Source organism: Pezoporus occidentalis, unplaced genomic scaffold (assembly GCF_034315485.1).
Source record: "Pezoporus occidentalis ecotype Australia unplaced genomic scaffold, CSIRO_AGI_Poc_V1 ctg20, whole genome shotgun sequence".
Classification (NCBI taxonomy): domain Eukaryota; kingdom Metazoa; phylum Chordata; class Aves; order Psittaciformes; family Psittacidae; genus Pezoporus; species Pezoporus occidentalis.
In genome coordinates this window covers 2524353-2537182 of record NW_026913856.1, presented here as the reverse complement: position 1 = coordinate 2537182, position 12830 = coordinate 2524353, and the positions used below count along the sequence as shown (strand labels likewise).

Genomic DNA, 12830 nt, shown 5'->3' with positions numbered 1-12830 from the left:
TTTGCTGTTTAAGTCATTGAACCTACGGGAACTTACACCGATATAAGATTTGTCTCTGAAGAATCACATACCTATAATATCTATATGCAGATAGTTGTTTTACCTCTAAGCATGAAATATACACATTATTTCCACTGTGTTTTTAAAATACTCTAGATAAAAAAGAAAAAAAAACACACAAAAACCACAAAACACGTAACATCTTGAGTAAATTTTAGTAATTAAAAAAAAAATCACATAGTCCTATTTATTCTAAACTTTGAAGCCATGTAAGAAAGACAGAAAGAGATCTTAATATGTGCTTGTTGACACTGCCTGGGTACTCCATCATGGTAAGTAACAATAATAATGATCAGGATTCTTGTATACAGTAACCTGAGGCAAAATTTAAAAAAAAAACCAAAGAAACAAACTTTAGTCCTTTAGAAATACACTTACATAAATAAACACGTATGCATATCAAAACCACTACTAATAACCTCACTAAAAGGTACAAAGTTTAAAAAATTATTTTACATGTATAAGAAGTTAAATACAAAACCATTTTTCCCACTGGGTTTCAGCATTCTGTAAGATTCTACCTAGTGCCATAGCACCCCTACCAGATGTTTTCAGATACTTCCTTAGGGACTGCCATCTTGTTTGGAATTCCAAAATTCACAGTACAGGTGCACTTTTCACACAAATATCCACTGAAACTTGGCAGCACCACGTAACAGTGACATTCTTATCTCATACAGACAGTTCTAGAAAACTGTCTAGAAGATCAGTTCTAGAGTTACTGATCAGCTATTAATAAAATACCTTCCCAACTCTTCTGGTGAAGGTATAGCATATAACCTTGGGAAAGATCCAGTCTAATGCATCAGAACATATGACACACACAAAGAACAAGTAAGTTTTTGAAGAAATTAAAAAACACATTAAAAACTGTTATTTTTAAAATTCAGTCATAACTGAGTTCCTTAACAAAGGAACAGAAGTAGTATAAATACAAGCAGCTCTTAGTTTTCATCCATTATCTTCAGAGGAAAAAAATGCCTGTTATTTCTGACACTTAACTCCAAACAGAAGGATAATCCTCAGACAAAAAGTATGTTTTTTCACAAGATGTAGAGTTATAGGAGCTCAGGCCTTAGAGAGAACCTGATCCAAAATCTTCTAGATGATGATGAGTGCTTCTGTAGGTTTCAATGACTTTCCCATCATGTCAGCCCATAATTAGTATCACCTTCTATGAAAAAAGACTGGTTGCTAGAGATGTTTAAGTATAAAAATCAAAGCTCACTTGCACCAAAGGGATTACTTGCTTCTACTCCCTCAGAGGTCAAAGGCATTTGCAGTTTTATCAAGAAGTTACTCTGATTATCTATTTCATTAAATGCAGAGGGATTTTTTTTAATAATTAACATACCTGAAGCTTGATATGATTTCTAGCCTCTAATTTACACAGTTAGATGTTTGTGTTTTGAATTTCTGAATTGCTTCTGTGTGAGAGGCAGACTTTGATAAGTTTTTAATTAAACTGATAATATCACTTTAAAAGCTAAAACACCTAGAGTATAAAGGACACAAGTAATAACAGATTTTATAAGACTTAGCAGCTTTATAAAGCTTACCTGCTTTGTGAAAGAAACTGCTTTTGTGAAAATGTGTATTTTCCATCTGATTGCTTCTGAAGAACATTTAGAAGGTTAGAAACCTCTGGCTTTAAAAAGTATTGTGTATTACCATTTCAACAATTCAGTTTTGCTCTGCATTTCAAAATGGGAGGGCTGTAAACTTTTCCGACTGAATGAAATAGCTGTGCATTTCATTCTCTCTGCTCCTCTCCTCTCGGAAACGGAGCTCTTCCTGTGTGTTAGATTCTGTGCGATATAATGACATTTCTACTTAATTATAGTACTTGCAGTTTAACTGCTACAATTATTTAGAAAATATTGCTAACATCCTAAGAGAAAGCAACCTCTCAAACAGGTGGATTCCAGCTTGGCTCTCAAACACTGAAATCAGGCAGTATATCACCTGGGGAATATTTTACATGCAACTAAGGAAGGAAGTAACCAAGCATATTTCAAAGACACAACCTGTAACTGGGGATAAAGTACCTCCAACAGAAGCTGAACATTGCAAGCTTTTGAATGCCTCTGGCAAAATGACCAAATAACTACAAAGGTTAAAAAACTGGCAAGACTCTGGCAAGTCTACCTACATGGGAATTTACTAGATTGAAAAGCAGAACTGTTTCCTATATGGAAATGGATTATCAACCTAATTTAGTAAAATCCCAGAATCAACATTTCAGCTGCCACACTAATGATTTGAGAATTTCATCAAATTCTCTTCACTGCAAAGAATATATAAAACCTCAGCTGGCACAGAAAACCAGGTCCATCAAAAAGCACACTGCTGAACATTTTGCCCAAAGTCTCCATATCTTCATCTGACAGAAAAGATGATTCTTAGCAGATACAGGAAGTTAGCCTAGTATTACAACTGACTAGGTGTTTCCAAAGCCAAACATCAGAGAGCAGTAGCAGGAGACACAGGACTTAGGTCAAAGGCTGTCTGAATCAGAGCCAGATACCTGATGCTACGCAGGGACAACATAGAGATCTTTTAAGTAAGCCACAGTACAGAAAAGATGAATGTTGCAATTCTGACCTCGCTTGAATGAGCTATTCAAAGAAGTCTTCTCAGTGTTCTCTTAAACCACAAACACTTGCCAAGCATGCATTTGGCCTCACAGTAATGTATGCTCAACAGAGTAGGAATCCAACGCATAGAAGGGCAAGACCATACTGTTTGTTATGTACCTAGAAATCAAATGACTATTGGTTTTGTATTTTCCTTTAGATCCCGGTTTTTAATGACAGATTTCCACTACTTCTGCATGTCAGAAGAAGGATCCTGTGACTAAGCAAGTTAGTGCTTGATTTTATAAGTGAAGAAAGTAATTTAAGATCTGTCATTCCTTGAGGAGCACTAAACTGATAAAGAAACCAAAATTATAATTATGACCTGATCTGAAAGTTAGCAAATATAGCAACTATATGTATATTAAAAAAAATAAAAATCTGTAACCAGGATAAACATATTGACCTCAAGCAAGAAAACTAGCCTGATACCTTGCCAGTAACAAAAAAAACAAGATGAATTCAAAACATTAAGCAAGTCTTCGGAAGCATACTCAATGCTTGTACTTAAAGTCTCAGTTATACCATTTTCTCCTGAGAATTTGCATAATATGACTGTTAAACTGGAAGAGTCTGAAAAATATCCCAGCTTACATTTTTCTTTCTCCAGATCAAAACAATTAAACCTTTGTTTCTTCTGATGAATCAAGTACAGCCTATGTAAGCTCCAGAGTCAAGTCTTGCTGCATATTTAAGTATCAAGGCTACCATACAAAAGGGATCTCACTTAACTGCTTACTATATATGAAAAATTTTCTGGGAAGCTCTGTCAAGCTCAGCAATAGTTCTCCACTTGTATTTAGCTTTGAAACCCACCATTTCTGTTTCAGACGGTGAGAATGGCTTATGTGCTTTAAAACTCATCTAGCTTTTCCAACTCTAACACCTGCACCAATAAAAGTTATTACAAGCCTTGGTCTTCTCCACTTCACTTACACTATCACACCGAAGTTCCATCATATAAGGCCTTCAAAAATTATTTGAAATTACTTACTCTGTTAAGAGTACCAAACGTTTCTCTCCAGGCTCCGTACAACTATACTACTGCAAACTCTCACACAGTGTACAAAGACATCATTGTGATTTAACCCCAGCTAGCAAGTAAGTCCCACACAGCTGCTCACTTTCTCCCCGCATGTCGGGATGGGGGAGAGAATCAGAAGGGTGGAAGTTTTCACACTGCTTAAGCATTGCAAATGCTTATTACTCAACAAGTGTCAGGCCTGAAGCAGAATTCTAAATCGACCAAAACTCTGACAAGTTTTAATCTGTTCAATTTCCTCCCTCCCCCCCCCCCCCCCCCCCCCCCCCCCCCCCCAATCGTACAGAAAACCACTCTCCAAATAAACACAACAAACCAAACATACATCAAAAGACTGGCATGGTAATCTAGCTGTTGGACTCCCATTAACTTCTACCTAAGACTGGAAGTATACAAGAAAAATCCTGCATGCTGCCTTCAAAATGTAGAAGTAGGTTTACCTGTATTCATAACAGGGCTGTAAATGTTTTGGATGTTAACGTTTCCCTCACCCTCAGCATTATTTTATTTTTATTTGAAAGTATTCTTGTGTCCTAACAAGTATGCTAGGAAACAGCTAACCTGGTATAGAGGAAATACTACATATGTATTCAGAATTCAAATTATTTCTGTGCTACACATAATAAATAATGTACAAGTTTTAAGTTGTTCTTGTTCTGTAACTTTATTTTCTGCTTTCAGTAACAAGCCTCATACAAACTAAAGCAGATTTTACAAAGGCATCCAAACTTCAAAAACACTTCGATGCTATTTGTTACATACCAATTTAAATATTGCTAAGCATCCCTACAAAAATGGACATAGTAATATGAAATTCATCCAGACACATCCAAATATCAGAGAACCACCCATCAAATGGACTCCTTTACGTAACATTTCAACTGTGGTAAAGGCACCATATTTTTTCATGCCTTCCTGCAGTACCAAGATCTTCTTCTAAGGGACTAATGTTAATGTTAAAGCTGTGAAGACTCCTAAGAAAAAAAAACCACCTGAATTTATTAGAAGTGTACTTTTGTTCATTTTCTATTTCAGGAGAATTTTCTTTTTCTTATGAATGGAGACAACAGCTTAGTACTTTTAAAAATGCCTGAGGAGAAATCATCAGTTTCTTAACAATACATGGGAAACCTAGTTGTGGCATTTTACCCGTATGTGAACACGTGTGGAGAGGGATTTCGAACAATGAAGATAGAAGTTTAAAACTGTGATTCTTATATTTATGACAAAAATATTAGTACAAACTATTAAGCCAGGTTAAAAAACAAGACACGTCCTCAACATAAGAAGGACATGAAACTGTTGGAGTAAGTCCAGAGGAGGGCCACGAAGATGATCAGGGGACTGGAGCACATCCCATATGAAGACAGGCTGAGAAAGTTGGAGCTGTTCAGCCTGGAGAAGAGAAGGCTGCGTGGAGACCTCAGAGCAGCCTTTGAGTATCTGAAGGGGGCCTATAAGGATGCTGAAGAGGGACTCTTCATTAGGGACTCTAGTGACAGGACAAGGGGTAATGGGTTCAAACTTAAACTGGGGAAGTTTGGTTAGATAATAAGGAAGAAGTTCTTTACTGTGAGGGTGGTGAGGCACTGGAATGGGTTGCCCAGTGAAGCTGTGAATGCTGCATCCCTGGTGGTGTTCAAGGCCAGGCTGGACAGAGCCTTGGGTGACATGGTTTAGTGTGAGGTGTCCCTGCCCATGGCAGGGGGTTTGGAACTTGATGATCTTCAGGTCCTTTCCAACCCTGACTATTCTATGATTCTGTGATTCTATGGGATAACCACAACCCATTTCCAGTACATAAACGTGAGAGATTATTTTTTTTGTCCTGAAGATGAGTTACATAAAACTGCTATGAAAAGTAAGTATTCTCAAGACATCTTCTGATGTAAATTAAGACCAATCGAGAACAGATGATACACAGAAGAGGTCATCTGTTCATGAAAGAAAAGTAATGGTTAGCTGGGTTGGGTTTTTTTCAGATGCCAGGTAACTCCTAAGGATCCCAATATTCTTTCCTCTACACGCTTTTGCAAATAGCCCTTTCCCAAGCCATTCACTTAGGACAACCCCATCATGCCAACATCCCATAGCTACTAGTAAGATACCAAGAGCAGTGTACTAAGAACTACGTACTATTTTGGTAGGGCATTTCTTTCTCTACTAGCACATATATTTCAGTATACTACAATACAGAGTACAGCACACATGAGTGATAGTACTTTGGTCCACTCTATGTGTTCATAACTTCCAGAATTACTCTGATATTCACTGAATGCCTGACTCTGCCAAACTACAGTAAAAGTGATCTTAAATAATCAGCAGCATTATTAATGTATGGCACTTCAACTTGTTTTAATTTTCTTAATCAGTAATGTACAGTGCATTTTTACTGTTCATTAAATTATCACCTGAATAATTTATTTTCAGGCAACAAAATTTTGTATCTCCACAGCTGTTCGTAAGGCTGTGGAGCTTTCCTCACCTTTCAGTGTAGAAAATATGTAGCCAATTAAGAGTGTGAACATCACAAATTTAGGAGAAGATACTTACACCTAGTCTCATATGGCACAAAGGTTTGGGAAAAAAAAAAAAAAAAAAAAAAAAAGAAACACCCCAAACACCTCACTTCCCTCTTCCTCCCAATCACTTTTTAATCTACAGCCTAACTTCTTTTCTCCTCCTCCCTCCCCAGGATGGCAGTCTCAAATACATGACAATCATTTAAGTTTCACAGAAAATGTGACAGACTGATAAACCCCTTCTTAAGAGACAAAAGGAAACAAGAAAATCTACCTAGAGAACCCACAAGAAAAGCTCCAGTACAAGGGTACTTTTCCTTAAGTATCTCATAATTCTGCAAGATGTACCCTAACAATTCTTCTAGTATTAGTGTTTGCAAGTATTCTTACCTTCATCACAAGAACACAGCAACATAAGTGCTGAGCATATTAAAAGAAACGTATGGATGTGTTTTGATATGTAGCTGGTAATACTCCAGGAGTAAGTTTGAGGCTTAGGGTTTAGATTTCAATAAAATTCTCTTTTTATTATCCTCCTCTGGGAAATTAAATATGCTTTCACACTTTAGAACCTTCAATAACAATCAGCTAATGCAAACACCTTAAGTTGGATCAACTGACTTTATCACTGATGCTCCAGAGCCTACCTACAACCTGTTACATCTTCACTGACAGCTTTGGGGATACGCTAAGTAGGCATGAATCTGTCTGAAGGTCAGGTACCCTGCTACACGCCATGGGGACTGTGACTACCCCAAATTTCTTTACCTCCTGGACCATTCATCAACTCATCGAACTACAACTAGATGCAGCAATAAAATTGCCTAGTGACTGTGGCTACCACTTATTAATAACAATTTCATTTTACAAACATAAACCATATAAAGATGATAGATACCCAGTGCATCAATTGGTTCTCATTCACTGGACCTGTAAGATAGCTCTACTTTAAAAAAAAACAAACCACCTGCTTTTTTCCCTTAAATAAAAATAATAAAGGCAAAAAAAAAAACAAACCTCAATGTGAAACAGTTGTTCAATGCCAACCCTCTAAAATTCCAGCGATTCCTTTGCAGAAAGCTCCCTAATCGCTGCACTGAAATTCCATCATCTGTAAGACCAGACCTGTCAGAAATCTACTGAATAAAGTTGAAAGTAGGAACCTGCCTCCATAATCCAAGATGTAGTAAGCCTGTGCCGAGTCCCAGAGGGGATAATTAGGCTTGCAAGTCTAATCATCCACTGTAATAGAACAGCCTTTGTTCTCACCAAGCAGGTCTTGTTTCAGTTCACCATCTGAGAAATGGGAATATCTGATGTCAATAATCAATTGACCTACAGAAAACATTTTGCATTTCAGAACTTCAGAGGTTTATAAAACCAAGTTCTCCTCCCTTCCCCCTACACCAAACACAGCTATTCATGAAGAATATTCAAGATTGGGTCTTTGAACCTAATGACTCAAATACATCACACAACCAATTACAGATATATAGATCACACAGCCTTCCCTTATGTAATGTGTAAACAGGATTTAGTATGGCTAGATCTGCTGTAAAATTTAATTTAAACTGTGTGAAAATTCTAGTCTACAATTCTCAGGTGTCAAAAATTGAACAAGTGCATAAATTTTTATGCCACCATCCTTGATACCTTACAGTCTCAGACACCTCTCTCGGATACTTTTCAAAGATAACCCTAGAAACTAAAAACAGCAATCTGGATACTAAAACCACTGACTCGATAGAAAATGACAGTGAAGTTTCAAGACCAGTTTCATAAAATTGTAAAGCAACTTCAACTGTAGCAGATTCTGTCTATTAAATTAGTATTTCTTACCTTTTGCATCTCTCCAAGCAGGTTCCCACTTCCTGGTCAGTAATGCCGATTCAATAACTTCCTGAACTGCAGCAAGTTTTGGCCATCACTCTCTGGGTCCACAGGCAGTTCCTACTGAACTGTCTTTGGACTGGCTGGCTGCACCTCCCTCTCTTGCATGGCAAACTCCAGTGGCACCATTCCTACCACACCCTGCAGTCTCTCAACACTTCCATTTCTTGATAGTGCCAGCTCAGCAGCTCCCTCAGCAGACAACCTCTCCTTTCCTCCAGGGGCTTTCTGTCAGCAGTCACTTCATAAGAACATAGGCTAAAAGAAATCAAAAGAAAAATTATGCAAAATCCAAATATTTGTCACAATCTTTCTAAGTACTTTTTCTTAACAACTTTGAAAAATACTGTTGCTTACAACATCTTACAAAAATTTTGTTGGGGAGAACACAAAAGAAATAGGAAAACACAAAGGAAAAGCAAGGAATGAGCTCCCCCAAACCCATTTCATTAATATTTCCTCAGAACATATAAAAATATTTCATCCATCTTTAACATTTAAGATTACCCAGGTAGTAAGGCTTTGCAGCACATCACTTGCATTCCTTCTCAGATTCACAGAAGCTGGGAATATTTCTGAGCATACAAAAAAATCCCATGTAAAAATAAATCCTCTAAACTGTATGAGCTCACCCTGGTCACTGTTATTTTCTCAATGCACACATTCTGCATGACCTGTCTGAATTTACATCTATCTCTTCCCTTTAGGAAAAAAAGTAACACAGCACATAAAAGGTTACTCTTTACAATACAGCTATTCACTTCAGCAGGTCCTAAGCTGATGTCATCTGCATTTTTCCACTTACGGAGCAGTACAAGTGTGAACAATGTGTTTAGATTCACTCTCCCTGGAAAATGTGGCAAGGCTGATGAAAATTAAACCTCTGAGGCCAACCTCAAGACAGCTCATAAGCAAAACTCTTAAGAGTAGCTTCAGCCTAAGGATGCTGCTGAAGTACATACCTTCATGTAGCTCCTTGCTATTTCCAATTCACATACTACCACTGAAAGTGACTCCTAGTAATAATATAAACACAACTAACATTGTCCATTCCACCTACTGTCGTTTCTAAACGTCACAAAAATCTAATCTTACTTGAAAAGCATTGCTATTAATTAATTGATTAATTCAGTATTTCATGTTCTTGAACCGACATGTGAAAGAACCTTGTTCTGGCACTTGTATATAACACAGCCATTGATCTATCTATTTTTCTAATACATAATAATTCCCCAGCACCCTCTAGGGAACGAGTTAAAAAAAAAAAAAAAGGAAGTCAAAAAAGAAGAAAAAAAAAGGCATTCTGTTCCTTCCATAAAACAATGCTAGGGCAGAGCCTCTACCTAAGTTTCACCTGTTAAACATGAAGAAGGTATACAGAGAACAGTTAATACCTGGACATGTGCCTCTGGGGAGGGATTTTATAAGAAAAACAACAGGATTTTATTAGAAGTTAGACACAAACGAAAATTCACAACTGATCCTCTAAAAAGGGATAGGCCTCACTTCCCCAGCATAAAAAATAAATACACTGGGAGTTACACAGCACTGAAATATTTAATGCTGTTGAATTGAAATGAGAAAGATTCTGCTTTAAAGTATTTCATCTTCTATAATAATTTTAATTTTTACTCCACTTGAAACAGAAAGCACTACCCCAATGTTTTAATATCATGAAAATATTTTAAATAGAAAACAAACAGTTTTATGTGTCAGCACCTTTTTTAAAAGAGGTTAAAAAGCACAAAACTCTTCTCTTTTTAAGAAAAAAAAAAAAAAAAAAAAAAGAGTTGCTGTGGGTATGAAACCAAACTATATTCTTCCCTACTCCCTCCAGCTAAAACACAAGTATTTTAGACTACATTTGAAAATGTTTCAAAATAAAAAGCAGACATGATGTGTACTAACAATATAATTACTCCGTAAACATTCACAAACCAGAGGGAAAAGTGCAAATGTCTAAGTTCCACCAGTCTTGTCATTATTTAAATTAACATCCCCAATAAACCAGATAGGCTACTTCTTCTCCATTTGTGAATGCTCTGAACCTCTGTGACTCTATGTGGTCAGTTTTGGACAAACTCTACATTCCTTAAATTATCAGCTGTAACAATAAGCTCTAACAGAAACAATCTGTTATCTTTTAGAAGAAACAAGGAAGCAGAGAAGAGTAGAAAAGAGACTGAAGGGAATTATGAAAACCTATTTCAATACTGAACTTTTTTTGCTGTGACACCTCAATCTATGGTTTTGTAAGTTTACCCTCCTTTAAATTAAACTCACAGAAAAGCACTGAAAATGAGTCACTGAAAATGGTGAAACTGTCATAAATCTCAAATGAGGACAACAGGCTAAATGCTTTGTAGAATCAGCTATGGAAATTTTTGGTATGGGCAAAATTTTAATTAAAAAATTGTCTAGACAGAGCATCTCAATGTGTAAAAACTTGTTTACACTTAAAGGAATTTATCAGAATCATGGCCAGTTCACACATTCTGGTAGCTCAAGACAGAGCACAGCCCACAACAAGGAGCACAGGTACCTCCAAGTCATTGAGAGGTCTCTTTCACTCTATATTAAATCTATCCATAGAATCATAGAATAGTTAGGGTTGGAAAGGACCTTCAGATCATCCAGTACCAGCCCCCCTGCCATGGGCACAGAAACATGAACATTCATAAACGTGAATTCAGTAGAAGCAGACTTGGAAGTCCAGCAGAGAGCTGCCAAACAGCCCTATGCTACCTTACATGCTGTGGAACAGGGATTGCAGCCACTGAACCCTTCAAACATGGCTTATAGTTACATACAAATCCATTCATTTTGGACCTTAGCTTATACAGAAAATTTGTTTAAATATTTTTAGAAGTGAACAAACACCAGCTAGAAAAAACACAGAAATTAAGGTAGGCCCATGCACCTTAATTTCGTGAACCTGCATTTATGTATAACCTGAGTTTAATTTCCTTTAGACCAAGTGAAACGTAAAAATTACCTTTAGAAAACATCTCTCTCAGGCACTCAATCACATCATTAGAACCAAGGAGGTCAAACAGCTAAAAACACATTTCTCCAGAAAAGCAAATTGCTAGCATTTAACTCCCAATCACAATTAGGCACTTGGGAGTTAAAGCATAAACACGCTCCATTATTAAGTGCTTTATTTTGCAACCTAAAAAGGAAACAGTAAAATCTGAAGGTTTTCTCCTTGGTAAATGAGCAAACCCCATCGGTTTCTTGCCCCTTTCACGATTATGCAACATCCACACGGATCAGCAACCACAGACACAGGCATCGCTGCAGCGCAGGCCCTTCGCATCAACCACCTTCACTTTAAACAAGGAAGAAACAGACAAACAGCAGGGTACGGTCACACCAAGGAAAATTAAAACTGTGAGAACTCTTTTTTTATCCAGGTGAAGTCTGTAGCAGCCATCTCCCCACTGCAGTACTTACCCAGAGAAGTGAGCCTCCTTCAGCTCCACAGCTACTGAGGCAGAGAAATGGCCAGGGATTCAGGCGACAGAGAAAACAAATGCAAACCAACCACAGGAACTACATCAAGGCTAGAATACCTGCCCGCCGACTGTCCTTGAGAACCCGAAGCATTCACCTACCGCACATCACAGGTCCCTACCCCCATTCCCTCCGCGTCCCTCTGAGCTTCCAGAACATTCCGGTTACTAGGTAAACCTCGCCACACAGCTGCGTGCCACACCCGCAGCTTTCAGCCAATCGCGCTCGGGCTGGGGAGCGTGGCTGGTTTCGATTGGTGCATTCGGACCTTCGGGTCTCCTGCTTCCCGCCCCTCCCCGCGGCTTTCGAGCTCGAGGCCGAGGAGCAAGTGTTGTGTTAGCCGCGGCGGTGTTGCCGGTGCAGCTCCTGACGGGAGGCCGCGGGACGTGCCGCTAAGCGAACGTGTGCTGATGCCCCCCCCCCGCGGCCCTGGTGGTGAGGCAGAGGAAGGGGCTGCATGTATTTGGGGGATGGAGGGATGTAATCCCTGCCCCACAGTGCTGCTCTGCAGAGAAAGTGGCGTATGGAGCAGGGACAGCCTTTGTCGCATGCCAGAGCTCAGTGCTAGAGGAATGTGCTGGTGCTCAGATGCCATGGATCCTGCTTTTTCTCCTCTGCCTTTTTTGGATGGCATTTTCCAGGCAAAGAGTTTTTAAGCTCATACAAATGGTAAGATTCCAGTAGTATCTACTAAACAAGAAGGGGAAAACGTCCAGTCCACATATAAAAAAGGTAGTATTTCCAGAGGAAATGATTGCCTTTTGTCTCTCAACACAGGCAAAAGCAAGATCCTACTTTGGGAGCTATGTGATGCACCTTTTGTCCTGTCTCATCTCCCACACTTCTGTCAACCCCCAAATCAAAAAGGAACATCCAGGCTGGAAACCTTTTAATTTACGTAATTGAAACTTGCTGAAGTCAAAACCTAATGGAAATAGTTTCTTGTAGAGAACAGTGTCAGAAAACTTTAATGACAGGTGACTACCGTTCCCTGAAGTAGATTTCATCCTGCTGAAAAGATCCAGCAGCAGCAGCAAGTGACCAATTCTCTTGAAGACTTAAAACTGTTACTTGAATCCATAAGGAAAAAAAGCCTAAAGAAGAATAAATGGAGAAGCTACAGGAAAATCAGCAGTTGTTAGGGTTAAAGTACATATCACTTGA

The 12830-nt window shown here is 38.4% G+C and overlaps 1 long non-coding RNA gene across 1 annotated transcript; it reads right to left on the bottom strand.

Annotated features, from left to right (window-relative positions):
- Window positions 1-205: 205 nt before the first annotated feature.
- LOC134163391 (uncharacterized) lies at window positions 206-11771 on the bottom strand. Its single transcript, XR_009964716.1, has 4 exons — window positions 11607-11771; window positions 8189-8408; window positions 2665-2816; window positions 206-1234 (listed from the first exon to the last, which is right to left on the bottom strand). It is a non-coding gene; the product is annotated as an uncharacterized LOC134163391 (long non-coding RNA).
- Window positions 11772-12830: the final 1059 nt, after the last annotated feature.